The sequence below is a fragment of the Triticum urartu genome, chromosome 6 (assembly GCF_003073215.2).
Source record: "Triticum urartu cultivar G1812 chromosome 6, Tu2.1, whole genome shotgun sequence".
Classification (NCBI taxonomy): domain Eukaryota; kingdom Viridiplantae; phylum Streptophyta; class Magnoliopsida; order Poales; family Poaceae; genus Triticum; species Triticum urartu.
The window spans coordinates 430335431-430340565 of record NC_053027.1 but is presented as its reverse complement, the minus strand read 5'-3'; positions in this window follow the sequence as shown (position 1 = coordinate 430340565).

Sequence of the window (5135 nt, the reverse complement as noted above, 5' to 3'; positions counted from 1 at the left end):
ACCCTGGATGTAACTTTCCCAATTTGTACTCCAACTCTTGCTGTTTCCGGCGTTAAGTTAATTTATTTCCTCAGGTTCGGGTCTTTGTCTCCGTGTTGTTATCGTTGTTATGCTTCTCATATCATGTCATCATGTGCATTGCATTTGCATACGTGTTCATCTCATGCATTCGAGCATTTTCCCCGTTGTCCGTTTTGCATTCCGGCGCTTCGTTCTCCTCCGGTGGTCATTTCTAGCTTTCTTTCGTGTGTGGGGATTAAACATTTCCGGATTGGACCGAGACTTGCCAAGCGGCCTTGGTTTACTACCGGTAGACCGCCTGTCAAGTTTCGTACATTTGGACTTCGTTTGATACTCCAACGGTTAACCGAGGGACCGAAAAGGCCTCGTGTGTGTTGCAGCCCAACACCCCTCCAATTTGGCCCAAAACCCACCAAACTCTGCTCCATGTCCTAGAGCGTTCGATCACGATCGCGTGGCCGAAAACCGCACCTCATTTGGACTCTCCTAACTCCACTTATCCCTATAAATAGCCCCCCCCGTTTTCGGATCTCTCTCCTCTCCCCGAAACCCTAGTCTAAAAAAACAGATCTCCAGCCGCCAGACATGTCCGGAGCCTAGCCGGACACGTCCGCCGATGCCCGCGCCCAACCGCGCGCTGCCACGTGTCACAGCCGGCGCCCACCGCCGCTGAAGCCCGCCTGGCCCGCGGCGAGCCCGCTCCCGCGCCGCACCGGGCCAGAGGAACCGCCCGCGCCCGTGCCATCTTCCCCGCGTCCGGCCGCCGCCCCACCGCCGCTCGCCGCCTCGCCGGGCCGCCGCACGCCGCCGCCCAAAGCCCCTCGCCGCCCCGCCGCCCGAGCCGGCCCCGCGCCGCCCTCGCCCGTGCGACCTCGAGCCGGCCAAGTTCCGGCCTAGCCCCGGCCTCCTCTTCTTCCAACTCCGGCGAACTTCTCCAACTCCGGCGAGTTTCTCCGGCCGACCTCGTTCTGCGTGCAAATCTGGATCTCAGATCTAAAATCATCACGGTTGACTTTTTCTTCCCCAAACCCTAATTTTTGAGCATATTTTGACGTCGTATCTCCGCATCCGTAGCTCCGATTTGGACATATATGTTCGCCTCAACGAGTACATCATTTCATTCCATTGCATCATTTTCATTTGAGTTCATCTTGATGCCCGAAATGCTGCTAGAAGGAGGCTTCGTGAGATAATTGTCAGATCTGCTAGTTCATCTTAGACTTTTGTCATTTTTGCCATGATTATTGTGTGCATGATATGCCTGTGAGTCCTTCATATGTTTTGTTAAGCATTTTGTTATCTTTCCAGAGGTGCAACCCATGCATTTTTAGGATGTGTGTGGTGACTTGTGCAAGCTTGCAAAGTGAGGCACCCGGTAAATCTGTTTTGAGGGACTTAGTTGTTTTCACTAAGTCTGGGATTTTTTAGTTCATGATGCCATATGTTCAGGCTTGTTTCCTAGTGATCCGTGCCTCTTTTGAGGATGATCAGGAAAGGAGTTTTGTTAATCATGTCATGCCCTATCCATCATGTCTTTACCTGCAATTATGGAGCACCCTAGCGTGAGTCAATTGAGCTCTACTTTTGCTTCGTTGTGAATCTGGGCAGATCGTCAACTTGTTTTGCATTTGAAATCTGTTTGCATTTGCGTTTTCCATGCTTGTTTGAACCTCATAATGGATGAATTGGCCGTGGCTCAGTGCTAGTCTTTTGTTAAGCATTGGTGATCACCTGCCATGTATTTTTTTGTCATGTTTGGTGGCTGTAGAATGTTCATTTTCATTGCATTTAATGCCTACTTGCTGTAAATCGCAGGCCGGTGTCTTATCTTAAAACGCTTGCCATTTCCAAACCGTAACTCCTATTCAAAGATCTTTATATCGTTTTCAAGCGATTTCATCCCCTCTATCCAGTGGCACACTTGGTTTTCCAAGTTGAGGCCAGGTTCATGCATTTCCTGTCATATCTTGCATTTTGCATCCCGCATCGCATCCCGCATAGCATACCATCTTTGGCATCTTATTGTTTGAGTTTGCACGTGGTTGATTGTATCCTTGTTGCTTGTTTGTGTTGTTTGGGTAGAGCCGGGAGACGAGTTTGCTAACGAGGAGCCCGTTGAGTTTGCTTTTGAGGATCCAGTCAACTCTGACAGCTTTGCAGGCAAGATGATCATACCCTCGAAATCACTACTATCTTTGCTATGCTAGTTTGCTCGCTCTTTTGCTATGCCAATGCTACGATGCCTACCTTTGCTTGTCAGCCTCCCAAATTGCCATGTCTTGAAACCTCTAACCCACCATGTCCTAGCAAACCGTTGATTGGCTATGTTACCGCTTTGCTCAGCCCCTCTTATAGCGTTGCTAGTTGCAGGTGAAGATTGGAGGCCGTTCCTTGTTGGAACATTTATTTACTTATTGGGATATCATTATATTGCTATGTTATCTTAATGCATCTATATACTTGGTAAAGGGTGGAAGGCTCGGCCTCTCGCCTAGTGTTTTGTTCCACTCTTGCCGCCCTAGTTTCCGTCATATCGGTGTTATGTTCCCGGATTTTGCGTTCCTTACGCGGTTGGGTTATAATGGGAACCCCTTGACAGTCCGCCTTGAATAAAACTCTCCAGCAGCCCCCAACCTTGGTTTTACATTTGCCACCTAGCCCCTTTTCCTGGGTTTCGCGGACTCAAGGGTCATCTTATTTTAACCCCCCCGGGCCAGTGCTCCTCTGAGTGTTGGTCCAACCTAGAGCACCGTGCGGGCCGTCCCTTGGCAACTTGGGTTACGTTGGCTCCCGTACGCTAGCTTATCCTGTGTGCCCTGAGAACGAGATATGTGCAGCTCCTATCGGGATTTGTCGGCACAGCGGGTGGTGTTGCTGGACTTGTTTTACCATTGTCGGAGTTGTCTTGTTGTACCGGGATACCGAGCCTGATCGGAACGTCTCGGGAGGAGGTCTATTCCTTCGTTGACCGTGAGAGCTTGTCATAGGCTAAGTTGGGACTCCCCTGCAGGGATTGAACTTTCGAAAGCCGTGCCCGCGGTTATGGGCAGATGTAAATTTGTTAATGTCTGGTTGTAGATAACTTGAACTAAACTTAATTAAAATGAATCAACCGTGTGTGTTACCGTGATGGCCCTTCTCGGCGGAGTCCGGAAGTGGACACGGTGTTGGTTATGTTATTTTTGCGCAGGTTGTCCCTCTAGATTCTCGCTCGCGCTTTGCCTCCTCTTCTCGCTCTCTTTTGCGTATAAGTTAGCACCATATATGCTAGTCGCTTGCTGCAGCTCCACTTATATTTGCCTTATCCTTCCTATAAGCTTAAATAGTCTTGATCGCGAGGGTGCGAGATTGCTGAGTCCCTGTGGCTCACAGATTACTATAACTCCAGATGCAGGTCCAGGTGATTCCGCTCCAGGTGACGATTACGAGCTCAAGTGGGAGTTCGACGAGGACTCTCAGCGTTACTACGTGTCTTTTCCTGATGATCAGTAGTGGTGCCTAGTTGGGGTTTCGATTCAGGGCCTTGTCGCATGTTGGGTTCTTTTCTATTTTGGCGCCGTAGTCGGGCATGAGTGTTTGAATGATGGATGTTATTTATGTACTTTGATGTGACGTGGCGAGTGTAAGCCAACTATGTATCTCCCCTTTATTACTTTAATTACATGGGATGTTGTGATGATTGCCTAACTTGCGACATTGCTTTCAATGCGGTTATGTCTCTAAGTCATGCCTCGACACGTGGGAGCTATAGCCGCATCGAGGGCGTTACAAGTTGGTATCAGAGCCTTCCCCGACCTTAGGAGCCCCATTGCTTCATCGTTTCTAGCAGCCCGAGTTGTGTCTAGAAAAATGTTTTGAGTCATTTAGGAATTATATATCGGAGAGCTTAGGAATTCTTTTTACTTCCCAGTCTCCTCATCGCTCTGGTAAGGCATCCTGACGTAGAGTTTTGACTCTTCTCTTCTCAAATTTCACTAAATAATTAGGATCACGCGAGTATCTTGGAATCGTTCCGATGGCTTATGATGAGAATACTGTCTTGGTGCCTCCTGTCAGGGGTTTAGTGGAAGTGTCCCGGGGAGTTGAGCTCTGAGGTGTTGTCATCATAATTTTATCGTTGCAATTCTGGAATACTTGAGATATGTTCGCCGACATCGAAAATCTCTTTTATGCAGTTCGTTGGTGAGATAACCTCGACGCCACCCAGTACTGGGGCGGGAGTTCGGGAGTATCGCCATAACTTGTATAACGGATGCTTTTCGAAGGTTGAGGTAGATGGTTTCCGAAGGTTTCTTGGTTATGTGTTGAAGGATGGATACAGCTGGATGTAGGATTTGCTAGTTTGGGTGAGATATTATGCTTCCCCTGTATCCCCAACACCTGATTGCATAACCGGAAAGGTTCGGGAGTTTCATAGGTGGGAATTCTATGTAGCTCTAGTTCTTCTTCCACGGATATTGGTTTGAGATTGGGATTTCTTACCGATTATTCGTTCTTGATCCGTACCTTGTTGATTTACTTCTTCTACCTAATTCTACGTGGCTTCTAATTTAGGATATGTGACCACTTCAAGAGAAATGCATTCGTTCATTTTGTTCGGATGTGAAGACTTTATGTTGCAATTTTCATTCCGTTGGATTCAGCTTCAATATTTTATCTGTCTATGTGCTAACGGTGGTCAACCTCTTCAGGATGGCTCCCGCTAAGAGCACCAGTCAGAACCAGAATCAAGATCCGCCACCACCTCCTCCTCCTCCGGAAGCAATGGCAAGCTGTGATGGCCGCAACCAATGCAAACACACAGTTGATCATGCAAATCCTCCAAGAGCACAATCAAGGCAGCAAGGGAATCAAGGCAACAATCAGACACTTTGCTACACTGAACCAGTTCCTTGCTAATGGGCAAAGACGTTCAGCAATTGTGTTGAGGCTTCCGATGCTGACGATTGGCTTGTGGATCTGGGCAAGCATTTTGAATGCAGCAACGTCAGGCCTGAAGATTTCGTCAAGTTCGCTTCCTTCCAACTCAAAGATCAGGCTGCAGAATGGTTCCAGCAGTACAAGGATTCCAGAGGTGGACGTCTGATCACTTGGGATGATTTCCGTCAAGATTT